This window comes from Megascapheus bottae, chromosome 4 (genome assembly GCF_031878675.1).
Source record: "Megascapheus bottae isolate mThoBot1 chromosome 4, mThoBot2.hap1, whole genome shotgun sequence".
NCBI lineage: Eukaryota > Metazoa > Chordata > Mammalia > Rodentia > Geomyidae > Megascapheus > Megascapheus bottae.
The window spans coordinates 51768456-51777386 of NC_143512.1; the positions used below are offsets into that span (position 1 = coordinate 51768456).

At 39.5% G+C, this 8931-nt stretch overlaps 1 long non-coding RNA gene across 2 annotated transcripts; it reads right to left on the reverse strand.

Moving 5' to 3' along the window:
• Positions 1-3452: 3452 nt before the first annotated feature.
• On the reverse strand, positions 3453-8398 carry LOC150064455 (uncharacterized). 2 transcript variants are annotated; one of them, XR_016535160.1, is made up of 3 exons: positions 8313-8398; positions 7696-7765; positions 3453-3625 (listed from the first exon to the last, which is right to left on the reverse strand). It is a non-coding gene; the product is annotated as an uncharacterized LOC150064455 (long non-coding RNA). The 2 variants fall into 2 exon arrangements; XR_016535161.1 differs by having other exon boundaries at positions 7696-7817; positions 8313-8396.
• Between the last annotated feature and the right edge of the window lie 533 nt (positions 8399-8931).

Here is an 8931-nt window from a genome sequence, read left to right on the forward strand (position 1 = left end):
CAGTGCCTTTCCCATGGCAGAGTCTTGTAAGTAATATAAAACAAATATGTAAATGTGAACTTCTGAGGGTCATTAATGTCCTATTATTAGTTCCTGGGATGATGAAGTATATGGCCGGTCACAGTGCCTGCTTCATATGTTTGCTGGGAGAATTAAATAAGATGAGACTTGTGAGGACTTGTGGTAAGTCATAAATTTTATTTACATTCCATCAAGAAGGACAAAAAAATCCTTTCAGTTTTTGCTACTGTTATCTTTCTCTTAAGCAAATTGCTGCTAATTAAAAGGAAGAACTAATTAATTAAATGTCAAGATGCTTTAAATACTCGTCTACTATATTGATCTTAGAAAATATCCCATTTCTAGGAAGATGTGCTCAGACATATAGTGTTCCAGGCTCCTCTCCAAGATGGCTGTGGGGTATGTGGGCAGATAGGGAGGCTTTAGGTAGCCCTTTAATATGATAGAATAGTGAATTCTGGACATGGCGTCTATTGGTTTCGTGCGTCATCCTAGGTGCTACTTCATGCTGCTTTTCCTGACTAAGATCTGAGTTAATGTCACACAGAAGCTGGTATCTTCCAAATATCCTTTTGTGGGTACATCCTAAGAGAGCATACCTTTTGTTCCCTTAAACAGGAACAGGAACAGAAATTCCTCATCCTTGGGGCTGTCCTCTACCAACACAACACTTCCTAACATACACACACACACAGACACAGACACACAGACACACACACACTCTCATGTCACTGTTGTGCCTGTTGTCTGCTTTTCCTCACCAGCCCTGCACCTAGGGGAAGGTAACTGCTTCTTCATATATCCTCCCCACTTCCATTTCCTAGCTTTCCTTTACTATGGGGAATGGTGAGAGGCTAGTCCTTCCCCTGTGACAGCGGTAATGGGCATTTAAAGATTCTTCCTCAAAACCATATATTAGGAAGTGGTGGTGTAGCTCAAAGTGATAGAGTGCTAGTCTTGAGCAAAAGGGACAACGCCCAGGCCCTGAGTTTAAGCCCCACAATGGACCAAAACAACAGTAATAACAAAACAATGACAAAACCAATGTATTAGGATTCTGTCCTAAGAAAATATTGTACTTGAAAAGTAGTAGAATTTTTCCCCAAATATATTCAAAATCAGTGCATAATCAATATAAGCCTTACTAAAATGTGACGATGATGATTAAGTAACTACTAGAATTGGGTAGTTGTTGTTTAGGTTGTGTAGATCTTGGGTAGCTAATGGTTTCAAGTCTCTTTCTGGCTACACAGTCCTTTATTTTCCTGGAAAAGGAAATGATTTCTTTTTCTTGGGGGGGACCTTTTGTGATTGCTGTCCCATCATCAGAAATCCTATGTCCTGTGCCTTTTCTCATGTGGCTCCTAATCTTTGATATCTATCTTAACTGCTGGTACCTTAGTTACTGTCCTTACCACCTTAACCATAGTATCTATTTCAAGGCCAGTTACTTGCCATAACCCATCATCCTTCCCTTTTCTCATAAGTCTTAAAATATGTCTATGTAGGCCTGGAGTTTAGCCTAGTGGTAGAGTGCTTTGACTAGCATGCACGGTACCACATACATAGAAAGAAGCAAGAAGTGGTGCTGAGGCTCAAGTGGTAGAGCTCTAGCCTTGAGAAAGTCCAAGGACAGTGCTCAGGCCCCGAGCTCAAGCCCAGGACTGACCAAAAAAAAAGTATGTCTATGCAGCCATGCACAGTGGTTCACACCTGTAATCTTAACTACACAGGAGGCTGAGATCTGAGGATGGTAGTTCTGTGAGATTTATATCTCCGATTAACCTCTAGAAAACCGATGTGGCATTGTGGCTTAAGAGGTAGGTTGGTAGCGTTGAGATGAAGAGCTCAGAGACACCCAGGCCCAGAGTTCAAGTCCCTTGACCGACAAAAAAATATGTCTATGCAAGACTAAGATATGCCTCACCTCACTGTTAGAATTCTTGCCTAGTATGCATAAAGCTCTGAGTCTGATCTTTTTTTTTTTTTGCCAGTCCTGGGCTTGAGCTCAGGGCCTGAGCACTGTCCTTGGACTTTCTCAAGATTAGAGCTCTACCACTTGAGCCTTAGCACCACTTCCAGCTTTTTTCTATGCATGTGGTACCAAGGAATCGAACCCGGGACTTCGTGCGTGCTAGGTAAGCACTTTAACCACTAGGCCAAACTCCCAACCCCCTGAGTCTGATCTTAAGTACCACATAAAGATGTCTAGCCATCTATTATCTGTTGGGGGGTCCAGTAGAAGACAAGCCTCAAGAGGATAAGGCTCTGTTTCGTTCACCACTCAGTTCCTTAAGCTAACAGAAATTCTGGCACATGTAGAACTCAATATATAATTATTAAATACAAGAGTTGTAGCTTATTTAAGATATATAGAGGTATTATTACTAATGTTAGTGACACAGATATGCATGAAGCAAGCATTTTACAGAAACAGATAAACAGGCTTCCCTATTTTTTTTAATTATGCATAATTTAGTAGTGAGAGTGGATTTTCCCCTATTATTGACTGGCTAGCTAGCTCTGCCTCTGCTTCCCAGCCAAAGTAGGGTGTCCTTTGAAAGCAGACATTCTGGATTGTATTTCTTTCACATCTTTTAAGCATATTTACTTGCTTAGTAGATATGTGTGATTTTTTTGATTATGTTTTCTTTAATAGGATGGATGAGATAGAAATTATAGGCCATCAGCTTCTTTGCAATTAAACTGTGAAGAATTTTTGAGAATGGCAGCATCCTAGCAGTCGATTGGTAGAGGGAAGTCCTCATATTTGATTTCCAGCAAATGTTAAGTAGTAGGCTGAGTACCCTTTGAGAGTCTGTCAGACATATACACACGTGGGATTTTCATTTGAGAAAAGCATTTTGGGCAATATTGGAGTCTCCATGGAGAAAGGTCAGAGGAAGTAACAGAGCAAGAGGAGTGTTCTAGAAACTACTGCTGGGTAACAAAGGACCACTAAATTTAATGGTGGAGAGCAATCATTTCGGATGCTCATACAGGAAACTCCAAGTCAAGAAGCCATGAATGCGAGTGCAGGTGGGATGGGCTGTGATGCTCCAGCTATGAAGACTTGAACAGCAAGGGGAGTTGCAGTCATGTGAAAACTCGTTTGCCCACGTGTCTGATCTGACCAGGACAGCTCATTTGACTTCCATGGGACTTGGCATCTTTATAGCCTGGTAGCCTCAGGGTTGTCAAACATAGTATATGGAGCATGGGACTTCAAGAATATGTATTCCAGTGAAGAAAACAGAAGAAACATTGTCTCTCATGAGTGACCTTGGAAGTAGCATGGCCTCATTCCCACTGTCTTCTCTCTGCTGCAGCAAATTCCAGCTGAGGCACTTCTCCTGCCTTTTTGATCTTGATCAGAGGAATGTTTAAGAGTTTCACAGTTATGTTTGGAGCTCTTACAAGGATTTAACAATTATAGAGGATGATAGAGCTTCGTGCTTTGGACATGAAATAAGCTTTGGAATCTCTTCTGGATCTAGGTTATAGTCACTGTGAATTTTCCCTGGCTTCCAATGGCTTTTGGTCCAATAGAGTTCTTCCATCCTTGGAGAATTTTTTTCTCTCTCAACTCTAATGTATTGAAAGGCTGAGAAGTGGACAGAAATCATTAACAATTAAACAGATAGAGGTACTCTCAGGTATGATATATAATACCTTTCCAGCCAGAAGCTCTTCATCAGAACTTTTCCCAAACATATACTCTTTCTTTTCTCTGTACCCTTGACCTCTTTCTTTCCATGATATCAATTCTCTGACCTTTTAAATTCCTCATCCTCCTGTTATTTCTATTTTTTTTTCTGATCAGCATTTTACTAAGCCAACTGCTCTTGGTTCTTAGAACAACAAGGGCTAATAGTGCTGAATTTGTAATACTTTTTCAACCAGCTACTAGGAAACAGATTGAAATCCCCAAACTCATTTTTTACTGTCATTTATTTAACATGTTTATAAAAAATAGAAATAATGAGTTTTAGCTAATTGTGCCATATAATCCTATTTTTCCAATAACACTCGTTTTTTTATTAACACAGCTAATATAAAATGAAATTAATCTTCATTAAAGAAATCTGCAATATAAAGCTGAATATATTAAACAGTTAGGAATAAAGTGAAGAAATACAATCATAACACTGCTATTTTGGGAGTTTTACATTAAGCCCCTACACAATAATCAAATATTAAAGTACCACCATAAATTTTGCCTAGAATTTAGGAATGTGGCAGCTGTTCTGAGGGTACATTTACAGGAAAATCATGAGCACAAATGGAATTTGCTGAGGGCTATATATCAATTTACCATCAGTGTAGACAGTATTTGAAACCTTGGACTCTTCCCATTAATCACTGTAGATGTGGCATTGAAGATGTAGGCTGTTATAAATTGCACACTGAGAGTTTTTATTGGAAATAGAAAAAAAGCACTTGAAGGAGTTTGGGCTAATAGATATATTGCCTCTGGCTCTTCTTTTTCCTTTTAGTTTAAGAATACTCATTTATGTAAGGATTCTATAGTTCAGATATTTAGTCATGGCAAATTTTGCAGGACAAAAGTATGTTGGACATATACTTTGGGGTCATTGTAGATGGGCAACAGGAATGAGATAAATTTGGATGGGAGAACAGGTATTTTGTCACTGGATATATTAATGTTAAATTTACGGTGTTTCTATTTAGCAGGACAAATCCTTATTATTACTCTTATTATTATTAATATTATTATTATTATTGTGCTTTTCCTAGGCTTAAACTCAGGGTTTGGTTGCTGTTCTTAAGCTTTTGTGTTTAAGGCTAAAGCTCTACCACTTGAGCCAGAGCTCCACTTCTGGCATTTTTTGGTAGCTAATTGGAGGTAAGAATCTCATAGATATCCTGCCTGAGCTGGCTTTGAACTATGATCCTCAGATCTCAGCCTCCTTAATAGATAGATTACAGACATGAAGCACTGACACCCAGCTCCTTATTACTTTGTTAAATGTTGGGAATAGAACATTTGTCACTGGTTAAGAATGAAAGTATAATTTAGAAAAGATTCAAGATGATCCAATGCATACAGAGCCACCTGGGGTCCCTCTGTTGGAAAAAATGGGAAACCTGAGATGGGGCAGTTGGATCAGCAAGAAGAGGTATGGTTGTGGAAAGTACATGGGCTTTATGGTCCAACTAGCTTTTGGATCTCTGCATTACTATCTTCATGAACAAAACACTTAGCTTTAACAACCTGTAACTATAAAACTGAGAACAATAGTCCCTATCTTACAAGAGTGTTTTAGGGATTACAGTATTATTAAAATTTCTATAAAAATCTGCTAACCAAAAACAGAATAGAGGTCATAATATTACAATAATCAGTACTATTGCAATTGTATGTCTACATAAAATACTTGCTATCTTTTGTTAAGTTCTTTTCCTAATTTCACTGAGACTAACAGCTGGCTGGATGACCACATTATGTGGAATGGCTTAATGAATCCTGGGTAGGGATAACTGCTTTAGATAGTCAAACATTCTCTCAGTTATAAATGAATTACTCTGATTTTTTAGCATATTTCCAAAAATCAAAGACCTCCAATTGCAAATGAGAAATTATTTGTAGTAAATGAAAAGTTATGAGGGCATGAATAAATAGGTTAAGTCAGAAGTGGCAAAGTCTATTCTATTTTCTCTCGGGAAAATTGTGTGATTAGGCAACACATTCTTGCTTATCTACAATTGGTTGCAATAAAAGCTGTCTGCAGATCTGCCTGATATTCTTGACATGCTTTATATATTTTTACTATCTTCCAGATCCTGAAAGCCCCTGGAAATGTTTACTCACAGCTTAGTAGGGATGAAAGCTGGTAAGGTGAAGCCAGGCTTAGTTGAAAGAGATGGATTGCATGTCAAGAGGCTTTTATAGTTCTACCTTTATGTGACCCAAAACAGGTGGCTTCATCTTTGACCTCATTAATTTGTCTATGAGAGGATAACTTAAAAGATCCACTGTTTCTTTACTCCTTCTTAACTCCCTGGTTCTGGATGGTTGCCTAGATACAATCTGAAGAGATACAGGTTTGAGAAAGTATGTCACAGGTAAATGGATCTCTTTCCAACGTGGCCTGGGCTCTTTCTGGTGTTTTATGTACCTGTTCAGGAACAACTGTGTTATGTTACTGCTTCCTCACTCCAACAGAAGACTTTGCTGTCATCAGTTCCTCTAGAATTGTGTTGCCTACTACAATAACCACCAGCTACACTCGGGTTATTCTCATTAATTAAAAAAACTAAAAATATCACCTCTCTACCTACACAATCCCATTTTAAATGCCCAGTTGCTACACATGGCTAGTGGCTAGTGTACTTGTCAGTGTAGATAGAAGCAATATCTTCATCACTGCAGAAATTCTATTGGCAGGTGGGGCTGTGGCTGCCCGCAGTTGTGCTCAATGACATGACATGGGGAGCGTTTATGGTGATTTGAGCAGAGGCATTGCAATCCCAGATGTCTTCTAGTTTTAATTGCACTCGGGTTAACAAACCCATTGTTCCAATCAAAATTACTGAGTGCTCAACATTCCATTCTCATGATTTCTTTTAGACAGGCATTCAGCATCATTTTATTAAACACAGCCCACTCACTGTGTAATACTTAAACGAGGAATGAATGTGACTCTGTCTCCAGATGAATAAAAAAAATAAAACAAGAGGGTGGGGAAGAGGGAGAGAAGGAAAGGCAAAAAAAAAAGAACTGGTTAGTTTGGTTAGACAAAAGGAGAAGGAAAATCCCTTTGAGATTATTTTTTTTCTCTCCTCATGGAAAATTATAGACAGTTTAAACAAAACAACAAGGTCATGTTAAATTTCTCAGCCATTTGTATATTAATATTGACATTTACTGCAATCCTGCAAATCAAAGAGTCATTGAGTTCCAAGGTAAATAAAGGCTTCATCAAATGACGAGTCCTGGTCAACTTAAAAAAGAGAAAGCTTTTACTGGCTTCCAAGCCCTCTGCCAACTGCTTTGCATGCTTTTCCTCCTGAGAGTTTCACAATGCTCCTCTGACAAAGGCCAGCTGTGCACGTGCTGAAGCCAGAGTGCCAGGAAATAGGTAAAGCATTGGATTCAGAGGAGATCAGATCACACTCATATCCCAGTTGCTGCTACTCACTGACTTCAAGATAGCAGGTTTCACTCTACCTCTGTCAACTCTCATTACTGTGGAATGGGACTACAGTATCTGCCTCATATGTTAATTGTGAAAATTGACTCCCTAATCTCCTTCCAGTGATACTAGTGCAAAGATTGAGGAGAAAGGAAGGGGAAGCATAATTGCATGGTGTCTTGTGCATATTGAACCTCAGAAAGCGTTTGTTGGACAGACAGAAAGCTGGAAGGATGGAAGTCACGTTTTGCTTCAGTAGGGCATTCCCTGGAAGTATAGGTGGAATGATTTGAGGGGGTGCCTCGAGTATCATCCCACTGGACCTGGCTGCTATTTGGAAATTTTATTCAAATCAGGCCTCCATGAAATATGACCTTAGAGGAGAAATACATTAAACTATTGCACCCCATAACTATGGTGGAGCCACCAAGCCTATCCTCTTCAATGGTAGTGTGGAGTATATATAGCTCTAGAGCTTTTGGTATCCAGATCTGACTTTGGTAGCATCTAGCCTTACCTTTCTGGGCTTCAGGGCTTCGGTTTTATTGTTCTCCTGGGAGAGGATTGTACTAGATCTTCTTGTAGTTCTGTAAGTGGGACATCAAGTGGGTAAGTTCCATGGTGAAACATGGGTAGCGCCTAGACAAGAAAGAAGGCTGGATATGACAATAAAGGAATTCAAATCCTGGAAGTTCAGAGGGGATCTATCAAATGTAGTGCTCGCCCTTGATCAGCAGGGTGAAGGAACATTCCATGAGGGTGAATAAGTATCAATACTGACAATTTTAGGACTGTTTTTACAGGAATGTTTAAAGCTAATCTGGTTTATCAACATCACCTAAGGACTTCCACTGGATGCTAAGCATTAACACAAGCTTATGTGGCTCAAAGCCAGTTGACTACTCCAAATGTGGTCTTCAATGTGGCATCCTTGGGCAGCTAGGACTTTTGTATATTGCAGAATATATCTCCAGGGCATTGCAAGTCGTGACTGTTGACTGAGCGGTACAGCAATGGACTGCCAAGAAACAGTGGGTCTGGAGCTTCTGGCCCAATTCACAACAGTCAGAAATAAAGCAGCTCTTTGTGGCTATTGGTATCTCAGGAATGGGTATGAAGTCAGATATTGAGTACCTTCCACACAGCAAACACTTTGGTGCTCCTTTCCCACACATTAGCTCATGGAAATTCACAGCAGCTCTATGAGATGGATATTATTGTCTCCACAGCACAAATAAAACCAAGATTCAGAGGGGATTGTCACAGAGCTGAGATTTGCTCATAAGACCTTGGATACCAAAACGCAGATTTCTGTTCCCAAATATGTCACAATCACCAGGATGTGGTGCGCGTATAACTCTTTGCTATGGTTCAGTGTTCTTTGCCCATGGGCGTTGTGGATGAGAGTACTGTTCTCATAGGACGGCTATTCTCAGGCACTTCTAGAACAAAGCAACAATCTCCTCCTGTCACCGTCCACTTGGAGAAAGCATTTGAAGTCATCTGTTTATATTTTTCAGCTGACAGAGTTTGAATTTCATTCTTTTTTGGTTCACTTTTCTTTTTACCATGGTTGATTGGGATTTCGAGTTTTGTGTGATGTTTCCTCCTCTTTTGGGAACTCATGTTTAGGTTTTATTGAGACTCATTTTGCAGTGTCTTTAAACGTTAACAAAATATCTTGAAGCTCTCTGGGTTTCTTACTAAGATGCCTGGAAAAAGAGAACAGAATCCATCAATTTATTGGGCTACT